This window comes from Miscanthus floridulus, chromosome 6 (assembly GCF_019320115.1).
Source record: "Miscanthus floridulus cultivar M001 chromosome 6, ASM1932011v1, whole genome shotgun sequence".
Lineage (NCBI taxonomy): Eukaryota > Viridiplantae > Streptophyta > Magnoliopsida > Poales > Poaceae > Miscanthus > Miscanthus floridulus.
Window position 1 is genome coordinate 141,836,367 of NC_089585.1, and position 14,055 is coordinate 141,850,421.

The following is a 14,055-nucleotide window of genomic DNA, read 5'->3' on the forward strand; positions in this document are numbered from 1 at the left end:
GGTGGGGCGGGGTCCTCTGGACCATCTCCCTGACGTCAGGGGGACTGCGCCCAGGGCATCAGCAAGCGGCCCGACGTTTCCAGGAGGAGGAGGAGAGGAAGCCTCAGGGCTGGCGATCGCTCGCCCCGGGGCCGAGGCCGACACACCCAAGGCATGGGCATTGGGGAAGCGCGCTGTTAGCCCGATGGGCTCAACGACGGAGGTGGAACAGGCGACAGTGGGGGTGACCCAACAGCCTCCGCAGAGGGTCGAGGGGGCATCAGAGTCCGGCGAGGGCCGGCCAGCACCGGCGGACATGGGGGTCGTGCCACCGCCACCACCATCACCGTTGCAGAGGACGAGGGACGCAGTGCGGAAGCTATTGTGTCCCCGTTCGAGGTAAGTGTTTTGTCAGTGGAGTTTGCAGCATCTTCCACTCGTTCTTTGGCCGTATGCTGACCTCGCGAGTGCTTTGCCTTCAGCCGGAAGCATCAGGCGGAAGCGCCTGCCCTGGCGCCACGTAAGGCGCTCAAGGTGAGCACCAGCTCCACCGCCCAATGGGTGGTGGAGGCGCAAGCCGCCATACAGCGTGGCGCGGCGTCAGCCAGGGCTGACCCAAAGGAGCCGGTCGCCCAAGGAGAGGCTACCGAGGTGGCCACGAAGCAAGCGGGGGAGGAGGCACCTACACCCCGCGAGGCCAAGGCCCATGAGTCAGATGAAGCTGAGGCGCCCTCAGTCGCTGAAGCCACCGAGGGCGAGGCCCCTAGGACCTCCGAGGCCAAAGTGTCGGAGACTGGGGCTCCTAGGACCACCGAGGCCGAGGTGGCAGAGGCCAGAGCTTTCGGGACCACCGAGACCGAGGCGGTAGATGCCGGCGTGGGCACGGTGAAGCCGGTGGCCCAGGAAATGGAGACAGAGGCAGGGCAAGCTTCGGTACTGCCCCCGGTCCAAAACCTACCGCCATCGTAGGAGAACACCTAGGAGGTGGAGGTTCATTCAATCTCCTCCGACGACACTTCCCGAGGGAAGGGGGTGGCGGACGCCGAGGCAGCCAGTACCATGGAGCAGCCAGCTCCGACCTTTGGTGAGGGGAGCTCAGCCCTCGTCCAGGTACAGTCCGAGCCCCGCGGGTGGGATAGCCCGCGTGTCTTATGGCGGAGCCGGGATGACCCTGAGGGGGATCCTCTGTTCGCCCATGAGGACACGGCCGAGGGGGGGCACTAGGACTCCTTCGAGCAATTTCGTCGTCTGGTGGAGCAGTCGCTGCGGACAGCGCTGTCCGTCATGGCTGACGACCTACCCGGTGTTGCCCATGTACGCGCCTTCTTTCCTTGTGCTGTGTCGTCTTTTCCCAGGTTTTCTTGCAGTGCTTGATGTCTGTTCTACCTATCCAGGAGCTCGAGGCCTAGTCCCTTAGGAAGTCATTGTTCCTCCGGCGGTAGAGGGACGTCTGGGACCAGCTCCGGTAGCAGAAGGACCTGCTCATCAATGCTAATGAGCTTCTGTCAGCGCGGAGCACGGAGGTGGAGGACCTCCACCTCTGTTGTGCTGATATGAAGGCCAAGGCAGCCACGGCTCAGGAGTAGGCCGCCCTTGTGGCGGCGTGGATCAAGGAGCTGGAGGAGGAGTTGACCCAGGTGGCCGGCGAGTGGGACACCTTTAGGTCCCGGGCCGAACAAGTGGAGGCCTCTGCCAAGGCCATCACCGGGCAGCTGGGGGCGGAGCAGGGCGCGCACCTGCTAACGAAAGGTGCCCTGGCGGAGGCTCTCAAGGTGGCCGAGGCCTTAGCCTAGAAGGAAAAGGCCGAGGGTGAGTCCCATTGAGCCGCGCCCCTTGTTTTATTTGTTTTTCTTGCGTTCGACCCCTGACTCCCCGATGCGACGCAGAGCTAGAGAGGGAGGCTTCCAGGGCGGCCGAGGCCTCTCAGGTTGAGGTCAAAAACTAGAGGGAGAAAGTCGAGGGTGAGTCTCATAGGCTTGCGCCCCTGTTCAGCTTGTTTTCTTTCGTGCTTAACCCCATCCCGCCTGTCTTTGCGTAGGGTTGGAGAAGGAGGTCACCCAGGCAGCCGAGGCCTCCGTCGCAGCGCAGGCAGTGCTCGAGGCCGAGATTTGGGAGCACAACACGCTGTAGAGCGCCACCCGTACTGCCTGTGAGGCCCTGGAGGTCGGAGGGGTCGAGTCGGGCAGCTCCCTTGGGAGCCGCTTGATCGCGTTGAGCGGCCGAGTCCACGAGCGGCTTCGGGGGGCGCTGCATACGGGCGTCAAGCGTGCCCTGACCGTCGTCTCCTCGCACTACTCCGGCATTAACCTCGAGGCCATCAGCGATGGTTACATCATGGCTGAGGATGACGAGAAGGCTGAGGAGGAGCTCATGAAGCTGGTGGAGGCGGCTGAGGCCCCTGGCATGGCGCTGGCCAAGCTGTTCGAAGAGGAGGTATTTCCTCCTATGCTGACCACCGACGCTAGCGACCCTGAGCTCTGACCTAGGCCAAAGGGGCCATGTAAATAGATTAGGACTTATATTATTGTACCATAACGCTTGTGGCCGTCGAGGCCTTTTTAAAGTACTTATGCGTATATGCTTTTTAATCATTTTTATTGTATTTCTGAGCCTCTGCCCTCTGTCTCGTCTTTGAACATATCTCTTGCAAAAAACTTCCTCGGAGCGTAAGCTGCCCTTCGGGCAAAAGGTGGTGAGGGAGTTGCCGTAGCCCAGAGGCGTAGGCCGTCTCGTGGCTCGGTCGGCCTTTTGGCCCTAAGACAGACTTTCGGTCCTTAGGTTTTTTACAATCGATTTGTCAGAGTATGCTAGAGAGTTTGGCATAGAAATTTTTTCGAAAAACGACTAAAAAATGGTGTCTGGGACTTAGGGGGGGTCCCCCCTTCTAGCCCCCGAGGGAGGCTCGGTTCTGCAGAGGCAGAGCCGAGTCTCCCTTGTAGCGTTATTGTAACGCTGATCCCCCATCGATGGGCTTGGGGGTTTCTCGAAAAATTAGAGTAACTAAAGAACGCTTCTTTATTGTATTTCGAGAAACAATGTATATAATGCTTGGAAATTTAAGGGTAGAAGCGACGTATCTGTTCTATGTTCCAAGCGTTGGTGAGGATTTCGCCCTTCTCGTTGGCATCGTCGTTGGGGAGCCCGAGCTTGGCGTAGTAACGCCGGAGCATGGTGCACTCTTCGAGGGTGTGCTTCACCGGGCCTTGGTGGTAAGGGCAGGGCTTCTTAAGCATGTCGTCGAAGAGCTCAGGGCCTCGGGGATTCTTGCGATCTGTGGCTGCGACTAGAGCGGCCTCGAGGACCTCCTGCTTCCCCTAGCGACCCTTTTTCTTTTTCTTGGGGAGGTGGGGGCTGAGGCCCCGGGGGCCTCGTCCCTCTGGTTCCCCTTGGCGTCGTTGCTGGGGAAGATGGCCCCGACAGCCTCTTCGCTTGAGGCGACGTTGGTGGCGATGTCTAGGAGCGCGACCGCCGAGGTCGGCACGTTCCGGCCCAACTCTTGGACCAGGTCTAGGCAGGAGGTGCCGGAGAGGAATGCCTAGACGATTTCCACTCCGCCGACGCTAGGCAACTCGGTGCATTGCTTGGAGAAGCATTGGATGAAGTCTTAGAGAGACTCGTCCGGCCTCTGGCGACAACTCTTGAGGTCCCAGGAGTTCCCGGGGCGCACGTATGTGCCCTGGAAATTCCCGACGAAGACCTTTACCAAGTCGCGCCAGTTGTGGATCTGCAAGGGAGGGAGGTGTTCGAGCCAGGCTCATGCCAAGTCTGACAGGAACAAGGGGAGGTTGCGGATGATGAGCAGGTCATCGTCCGCGCCGCCTAGCTAACAAGCCAGGTGGTAATCGGCCAGCCAGAGCTTGGGGTTGGTCTCGCCACTGTACTTTGCGAGGTTGGCCAGTTGCCAAAACTGGGCCAGGAAGTGAGCGCCGCGGAGGGCCTTGCTAAAGACCCGAGGGCCAGGTGGCCAAGGAGAAGGACTACGGTCCTCCCCACTATCGTAGCGACCGCCTCGGTGTGGGTGGTAGCCTCGGGCGGGCCCCTCGTTGTCATGGCGCCGTCGCCTGCTGACCACATCGTGGTCACCTTACGCCTCACGTCGGTCGCCGAGGCGGTCGTGCACCGAGGGGGCCTTGTTGGCTGTCGGTACCTGAGCAGGCTCGGGACGAACCGAGGCCTCTCTATCCTACCGAGGCGATACCGTGGGTAGTTCTGAGGCGCCCCCGCGCCGTCGAGAGGCGGAACTTTCAGCCTGCTGTACTGTGACAGTCTCGAGGAGGTCTCGGAGCTCGCCGTGGACCCGTCGCCCCTCCAAGGTAGAGGGCTCGGGCATCGTTTGGAGCAGCATCGCCGCTGCCACGACGTTCTGGCTAGCGCGATTGAAGATAGAGGGTTGTTCGCCCCCTTTGTTGTTGTTGATGCGGTGGTTGACGTCGCGAGCCCTCCGCCGGGCTGCTCCGCCATCACCATGACCCCGCTGCTCTTACTTGAGAGTGTCTCAAAGCTACTGCAGAAGGAGTCGGTCTTGTTCGACCTTGGCCTGAAGCTCACGGAGCTGCTCCAGGTTAAGGCGTCGAAGTTCCTCGTGGGTAGGGTTCTCGTTCCGCGCTGCCGGGGGCTCGACGCATGGAGGTGTGGCATCGCCTGCCCCCTCGTGGTGTGGAGATCGATTGCCTGCACCTTTGTCCTCATCGCTCGCTCTCGGCATCCCGAGCTCAATGTTGAAGCACTCACGAGTGGGATCGTAAGTGTCTTCGTCATCGGAGTCGGAGTAGCCGAAGCAGTAGTCGCTCGTGGCCATGAAGCGACGCATGGCTTCAGGGTCGCAAAGCCAGGAGAAGTCCGCTCCGGCCCACGCCTCGTCCTCCTCCGAGGAGTCAGCGCGGGTGTGGGTCGAGGTTGTGGCGATGAGGTCGAGGGTGAAACGTTGGTGGTGTCCTGAGGGCTCCGCGTGAGCGGAAGCGTAGGCGGAAGCATAGGCGACGGCGGCATTGCTCAACCCGAAGGGGTACGGGGATGGTGCCATCGCTGGGCTCCACTCCACCGGAGTCGACTCCTCAAGAGGTGGCGGGGCAGAGCTTGATGACGGGGCGTCGCTGCATGCCACCGGCGTCTCTCCCTTACATAGGCTTAAGCTAGACAGGTCCCCAGCTAGGGACTCTGTACCAACAGCCGGGTATGGGGTACTGGCAGAGCGCAGTGCATCGCCCTAAGCTTGCGCGGTGTCCGGGTGGTCCCGCCCACGTCGTGCCTGGCGAGCATGACGAGAGCGGCGGCCCGGGCGCCGCCTGCGCCTGGGCTGCTGGGCGTGATGTCGTCGTCGGTCGGTGGGGCTCTGGGTGTGAGGAGTACCATATCGTACTCACATCCTAGACACATGAATTCTAGGCTCCCGAACCAGATCACCGTGTCGAGACGCAGTGGTTGCACGGGGTCTGCCATCCGGAACTTGTTGGGATGACTAAGCTGACACGCAGTATGTCCCCTACCTGGCGCGCCAACTGTTGGTGTTTTGGACCGGTGGGCCCTCAACCGGCTAGTGAAAGTATACTACGTGCCCCTAATCCCAGATGGTGATGCAAAGAGACACAAGGTTTATACTGGTTCAGGCAATAGGTGCCCTACGTCCAGTCTGAGAGAGCGATCTTGTATTCCTTGCACCGAGATGCTTGTAGTAGGGGTTTACAAGCTGAGCGAGAGAGGGAGCTAGTCCTAGGTCTCTGCATGGAGCGGCGTGGGTTGCTTGAGATGTTGATCTCTTGCAGTGAGGGAGCATGTGTATTACAGAGTGTTGAGCGTTGCTGGCCCGTGTGTGTCCATCTCTAAAAGCGGCCCCGGTCACTCCCTTTTATAGTCGAAGGGAGGCACGGGGGCGGTACATGGATTTGCTACATGGCATTTTGTGAGCGGAGGCGGCATGTCTGAGCCCTGTAGCTCATCACTGTGGCAGCATGGTCAGTGGAGCGGCCCTGTCCTCGGTGCACTGGAGCGACGCGCCTGTCACGCCTGATCCTGTGCGACGTGGGAGCTCCTGCGGCTTGACGCAGGGTATGGTGCATACTACAGACGACGTCCCGGTCGCTGTATGTTGACAACGTAGAGACCCGGACATGACTCTCCACGCCACGCTATCCTCGGAGCAGGGGTTAGGCAGCACAGTGCAGCACGGGTGTCAGTCATGGGCACAGTGCCGCGCACAGCGGCCGGTAACCCCTGCCCCGTCCTGTCTCGGACGGCATGGCGTCGATGTGACTCACATCTCGTCAGCCACTCTGCTGTATCGAGCCGTCGTTCGGCTGATGTCGCGGGAGTGGTTGAACGCGTTAGTTGGACGTGACGTCCTGTCAAGAAGTCGGTCAAGGCGGAGGCAACGGGGTTGTTGCCGAGCCGGCCTCGAGCGAGGCGGAGAATCGGTACCTCGTCCAAGGCCTTACGGGCGGGGCCTTGGGCGAGTCGGAGAATCGGTACCTCGTCCGAGGCCTTATGGGCGGGGCCTCGGGCGAGTTGGAGAATCGGTACCTCGTCCGAGGCCTTACGGGCGAGGCCTCGGGCGAGGCGGAGAATCGATATCTCATTCGAGGCCTTACGGGTGGGGCCTCGAGCGAGTCGGAGAATCGGTACCTTGTCCGAGGCCTTACGTGTGCGGCCTCGGGCGTGGTGGAGAATCGGTACCTCGTCCGAGGCCTTACGTGAGGGGCCTCGGGCGAGGCAGAGAATCGATACCTCGTCCGAGGCCTTACGTGCGGGGCCTCGGGCGAGGCGGAGAATCAGTACCTCGTCCGAGGCCTTACGGGCGGGGCCTCGAGCGTACCTCGTCCGAGGCCTCACGGTTTCATTTTGGGCCGAGCCCGCTTCGGGTGAGTCGGGATACTGTCCGAGGTGGGCCGGGTGATCCAGCCGAGCCTCGGATAAGGTGGGGGTTTGCCGGTGGTTGTCTCTTGGCTTCGATATTTACAAGGTCTAAGCGATTTTTTCGGTCCTTGCTTAGGGGACCCTTTTTTATGGTACCCGACACACACACACACACACACACACACACACACACACATATATATATATAGAAGGCTATAGGTATTGTGTTGTAGGCCTATTTTGGGTTTGGGTTCCGCAATGGGTCTCCAGTTGGAGACAGCCTTAAAAAGGACGATACAGCCGGCGCGCTTAGCACACCGCACCACAGAATGAAATGAGCGGCGGCCTAATAGGCCCTGAAAAGCTCCCGGGTCCATTGCGCAACGATGCGCCCATGGAAACATGGACGGCCCAGGAGGCGTAAGACCAATCTCACAAGTTTCCTCTTTGGATGGATTTGGAATTGTCTTGTAATAAACTTTCCATATCTTTTTCTTACAGTGTGCATGTGGTGTTCTTTCACCGTGCGTTTGGTTAAGGGACGAGTGATACTCCTATCTCTCTCTTTTTATTGGATTATCCCGTTTTATTTATGTTTGGTTTGACGAAATGATTCATTCATGTTTTGTGTTTGTTTCGAGGGATTTAGAGATATGGAGTGGATGTCGTTTTTCCTTCCATTACTAGCCGTTATGTGTGCATCCACCTATTGTCTATCGGTAATCCTAGGAATCATACGTGTGTCCGTAGCTCTGCGTCGAACGCCCCTATTGGTGGACCCGATGTCTAGAAGGCTGTCAATCCTATCTATTCCTATACGCTCCCCTCCTGTCGCCCTCACATATTAAAAACACGCATAGCAGTAACTGCACTCCGTGACAGCGCGCTCTGCCACACCTCCTGCATGCCTTCCTCTCCACCGCACCTCCCGCTGGCCTTCCTCTCCACCGTCGCCATGCCGGCACCGCCGTGGCGTGCTCCCCCCAGACCGCACAACCCGTGCTACCTCGTTGCGTGAGGTTGCACCCACCCAGCTGCTGTTGCCGGCTCCACCGCGGGCACTGCGTGCGCCCCTATCGTCGGGGGCAGTGCCGTTGCTCATCGGGGGGCACGCAGCCACCCGGCCGCTGTCATCCTCCTTCTCCACCGTGACCGCACACCTGGATCTCACTGTGCAGTGCTTCGCCCGCCCGGTTGCTGGGTTTTGCTGAAAGCGCATGTTGCAAGTGTATGTTTCAAATATTTCAGAGGTACGTTGGAAATGTTTTAGATGCATATTGTAAAAGTAGATCAGGATGTTGCATATGCTCAAATGGTTGTAACGTATGTTGTAAAGGTATGTTAACAATGTTTCATATGTGTTTTCGGACGTATGTTGCAAGTGTGTTTATCTGAATGTTGCATATGTTTCGCACATATGTTGCATGTGTTTTATCTGGATGTTGCATATGTTTGCAAAAGTTTTTCAAGTGTTTTCAGGTATTTTTTCAAGTGTTTCAGAAGCATGTTGCAAGTTTGTGTTTCATTTGTTTCAGACATATGTTGCAAGTGTTTTTTCTCTGAATATTGTATATGTTGCAGTGGCTACACACATATATTAGAAGCATATGTCCAAGTATTTCATCTGTTTTATACGTATGTTGTAGCAAGCCCTCTATGTTGCAAGTGTTTCATGAGGCATAGTCGGTTCCAATTGGGCGGGCGAGCGCCGGGGGGCGCAGCAGCAGACGCAGGCACGCAGCATGGCACGGGCAAGCAACAGCAGGGGCAAGCAGGGCGTGGCGAGCAGCACGGCGAGCATGCATGCTCCGATGCACGTCCGTGAGTGGGGGCAACCAGAGGGAGCGCGTGGGAGACAGCCACCTGACACGGGACCCGTTACAGAGACAGGGGCACTGGAGCGTTGCTGTTTTCCGCTGATCCATTTTGGCCGCCGGCAGGCCCAACTGACAACCGAGGGAGGTGGGCTCCACTAGCTGTCCGGGCCACACGCCGCAAGTGTGCAGGGGCGAGTGGGCCGCACCGGCGAGCACGCACTGGGTAACCTGGGTTGAGCGGCGGGCGCAACGCGGGTGTCTGGACGCGAGCTTCTGTCCGAACGTCCGGGCGCTAGTAAACCAGATCATCTATAGACTCACCTATGTGTCACAGAATGCATCTATTTTTTCCGTCGATTTTATCTTTTTGCACAAAGTGTCCACAGGGCCACTCGCTCACGACACCAGCCAGCGAAGCTCCTTTCCCACAACGCCGCCCATGGAACTCAGCCACGACACCTGCGGAGCTGGGCGACCAAGGCGCCCGCTGGAGACGACACCGTAAGCTGTGCAAGAGGGATACCGGGTTCCTTGGTTTCGGTGGGGCGTATTTGCCTCGTATCTGAGATGAATATTTTGGTTGTGGGGGAAGATCGAGTGTCCTTCCCTCATCATCATCTCCAATCTAAATAAGCAACATCAACCAAAAAAAAAGTATCATTCCATTGTATCCCGTCCGCCCACTTATCCAAAGACATGCTTAGTTGGTTAATGTGCTAGCTTTTGAACGCTTCAAGTAGGTTGTACCGTTTCCCATCTATATTAGCCAGAAAGTAGCCGAAATTTCATTTCCAAAAAATCTTGTTTATTCATGCAAAGATGCAAATGGGATGTACAAAAGCATAAAAGAAGATACTCCGATCCATAGGAGAACCTGATACAACAACATACTAAAGGATTAGGCCAGACCCTTTTAGTTTTTCTTTCACAATGCGATCTAACTTCCTCCCCATCTCTTCGCTCATGTGATTCTGCCAATCACCCACCTTTCCTTTCCTAAAGTATGCTGAATTCTCAATAACCATGTTGCCGTGTCTAAAGAACTCTCCTGTTTTGTTGACATACAGGCTACTACTAAGCTTCTCAAAGTTGCACAACCTCACCATTTCCTCAGGTACCCCGTCCTCTTCTTCCTTGGTACAAAATGGGACACCAATGAATGCTGCGATCTTCATGACATATTTCACATGTATATATTCAAAGTAAAGTTAACAGACATATCACGCACTAGTAACATAAACAACTTCACTAGGAATATAAGCATTTGACGAAACTTCATGAAGTCATCAAAATCGACGTATCACGCACTAGTAAGTACCGACATTTGTAAACTAGTATCTATACCCAAAATCCCTAACTAAATAACTAACTATAAACTAAATAATAAATAGCTAATCAATCCCTAAACCTAAAATCCTAACCTCAAACCTAAAAATTACCTACGTAAATCACAAACAAATTCACTAACCTAACTATCCTAAATCACTAACTATCATAAATCAATAACAATACTATATTACTAATTATCCTATATTCAATAATCTAACTATCCTAAAACCCTAACTATCCTGTATTACTAATTATCCTAAATCACTAATTATCCTAAAACAATAATAATCAAAATAACATAAAATCGTACCTTAGGAGCGGGCGGCCTTGACGCGCCGGCGTTCGTGGCGCGGCCGGCGCGGGCGGGCGCGGCGTGGGCGGGCGCGGCCGCGTGCGGGTGGCTGGCGGCGGGCGGGCGGGCGGGTGCGGGCGAGGGGCTCGCTCGCGATATTGATTCGGCTCTGCCGCGCCACGGATCAGGGCGCGGCAGTGCCGCGCTAAGATCGGTGGCGCGGCAGGCCCTGCCCCGTCAGCGGTCAGCGATTCCGGTCGCCGCCACGTCAGCCCTCTGCCGCGCCACCATGCATGGCGCGGCACAGGCATTTGGCCGCGCCAGGGCAATAGACGCGGCCAAAAGTGTTAGTTTTTTAAAAAAACGACTGTGTTAGATTTAAAATTAGTTTTCAAAAAGTGTTAAAATTAAAAAAAATCACGAGAGCGAGAGCCAACGCCAACTGGCCAAGACACGACGCACCTCACCGCTCTCGGTGTGCGGGTGCAGTTGGTGGTTGTTTGGTTGGCGTCAGCGTTCAAAAATTTGGCGAAATTTCGGTGGTGGCCGAAAAAAAAATCCGAAATTTTCTATGTGGTATATAACTCTAGAATTATATTTTCTATTGTTTATATTGCATATTCTTCTATTTAATAAAGGTGTAGTCGTAAATCATAATATCTGTTTAGATCTATTTATTTAAAAAAACATATTTCATGTGTTAGTCTTAAAAAAATTCGGCGAAATATTTTGTGAAATTCGACAATTTCGGTGATGGCCGAAATTTTTGCGGCACCTACCGAAATTAAAAACCTTGGCTGGCGTGTTAGTCGATGAGAAACCGCCACGCACAAGACGCGCCCAACCCGGCTCTCGTGCGTGCGCTGTACACGCGGCTGCATTGCTCGCTTGCTCGCTCTCGGGTGTCTAACGTACGTCTCCTCGCTTCAAATTGGCGAATTCCTTGTGTACTTGCTCATGAGTTGGACAGAATTTGCTTGCATCTTTACCTCTGTACCGGAGATTTCAGTCTTCTTAATCTCCCAAGTCCCAATTTCCGAATGTTTTTTAACTACAAGCGTTTTGCGTTAGCTTGACCAATTTGGAAAATCGCACCAAGATTCGAATCAGTTTGGCCGACTTTCGGCCTAGTCCACCCTTTTTTACCAGTAGCACCAGTGGCTGATTTTTTTTTGTCCACAGGAGTTTGGGCTTGTCCCCCAAGCGCGAAAAATTTGATAGTGATCTTAAGCCTCTACCCCTCATGATTTAAGACTTTCTTTCCCTTCTTCGATCGATCTTCTGGGTACGTTTCGAGTGTTTTCAGTTGTTTTATAGGTATGTTGCAAAAGTATATCATGATGTTGCATACGTTGCAATGGTTGTACACTTATGCTGCAAACATCTGTCCCTAATGTTTCATCTGTTTTTCAGATGTACGTTGCAAGTGTGTTTATCTGAAAGTTGTGTATGTTTTACACATATGTTGCAAATGTTTTATACGTAAGTTGCGTATGTGTTGCAAAGGTTTTCAAGTGTTTCATGTGTTTTTGCAACTGTTTCAGGTGCATGTTTCAAATGTTCCATCTGTCTTTAGACGTATGCTGCAAATATTTCATCCGGATGTTTCGAAAGTATATCGGGTGTTGCACATGTTGCAATGGCGCCAGTGGCTGGCGGCCAGCGCCCGTAAGGCTTCGGCTCCTACCTTGCACCTTCCTCGTGCGGCGCGCTTGCCCTCTCCTCTCCCTCACCTCTCTTTCATTCCCTCCATCTCGCCACGCGCGGTGGTTCGAGCTCGGCGGGAAACCCTACCCAACGAGCACGCAAACGCCCGCGGAGGTGGTGGCCCCAGGTGGGCCGACGGCAGTGTGATGCTCGCGTAGTGGCCCCGGAGCAAGCTGAGGTCCGCACCATCCACTAGCTACGTGCAGGAAACAAGCAACCGTGGGTGTCCGGACACGGGCCTCCGCCCGGACGCCCGGGCGCTAGTGACGCCGAGTAAACAAAGCAAATATTGCATTGCATGCATACACAGTTTTAGTATGCGATGCGGATGATTTCCTTTCCTGCACTTACTATAAATAAATAATATAGATATTTTTATTATTACTATAGTACAGTAATAGTAAAAAATAAAAAAGGGAAAGAAGTGAAGGCAGGCAGCTTTTGCTTGGTTGAAAAAGTCCACGTTAACTCCCTCAACTTTCGCGAAAGTATATTTTTTCTCCCTGAACTCCAAAACCAGGCAAAACACCTCCTCAACTTTTAAAACCATTTATATTGCCTCCCTGGCCCGGTTATAAGCGGCTTTGAAGGTGGTTTTGTCTTTTTCTTTTTTATTTATTTCGGCTGAATCTTTGAAAAATCATAGTAAATCACAGAAAAATTATAAAATAGAAAATCTAATTTTTTTGGACTCCACATGAGTAGATCTACACAATGAACATATAATATAGTATGCTTTAGTACAAAGTTTTTGCTGTAGCTTTAGATCTATGCTTTAAATGGAATAATTCATAGCTGCAGTTTCTATGGTCCAATTATGATGAAATTTTTATGGTGAGCTAATAATTGTATGCTTAAATTGTAGTAAAAATTTCATACTTATTGGATCATGTACAATTTAGTATAGATTTTATTTAGGTTTATGCTTGCTAAATATAAACAAGAGTTGTTAAGTTTTCTTGAGTGGAAACCGGACAAAAAAAAAACCAAACGAAATTCACATACAACTCCACATAATAACGTTATAGTAAACCACTTAGGAAGTAGTTACTATAATCTTATAAATTAACATAGTAATTATCGTAACTCAAAGTGGCTACAGAATAAGTTATTTTATAGCCAGCTACAGGGTAGTAGTTATATATATATAACTACTATATAACTACTACCCTGTAGCTGGCTACAAAATAACTTATTCTGTAGCCACTTTGAGAGGCAGCAGAAGAACATAACATACTGCAAGCTAATTAAGGTAGATTTAGTACTATATTATACTAGTACTAGCTACCTAGCTAGTAGCTAGGCTGCTGCTGCATGCATTCAGGGAGGAGAAGATCCGTGCAAGGAAGTACTTGACAAGCAGGATGAAGCAGCCGAGGCTGCCCATGATGCCCCCAGAGACCGTACCGCCTGTGCACGGCCACTGTGGGGCCAGCCGCCCCTGCTCGGACCCATGGCGAGCGCCACCATGTCGACGACGGACACCCCCACGAGCCCGACGCCGGAAAACAGAGACATCACCTCCTTAACCCAGTCCATTGTCGGTCGGCGGTGGTTCAGATGCTGCCCGCCTGCTCGTCCTTGCACTCGGCCTCCTGATGGGTGGTTCTCTACATCCTCCTCCTCCTTCCATAGCCAATTAGCCAATTAGCCATATATAGGCACCAGTGTGCTACCCTACCCACCAGTTATTAGAAAGCCTGTGCACGACCATAACAGCTATATATATATATATATATATATATATATATATATATATATATATATATATATATATATATATATATATATATATAATATTCAGTAGCCAGCTACAAAATAAGTTATTCCGTAGTCACCTCTATTTATGATAATGTCAATACATATTTACGATAGGTGGGTTACTATAACACATGAAGATATTTACCATAACATTACAATAAACCACTTAGTATGGAGTTACTATAATCTCGTAAATTAACATAGTAATTATCATAACTCAAGTGGCTACAGAATAAGTTATTTTGTAGCCAGCTACATAATAGTTTATATATATATATATATATATATAGTCCATAGCTAGCTACAGAATACCATATTCTG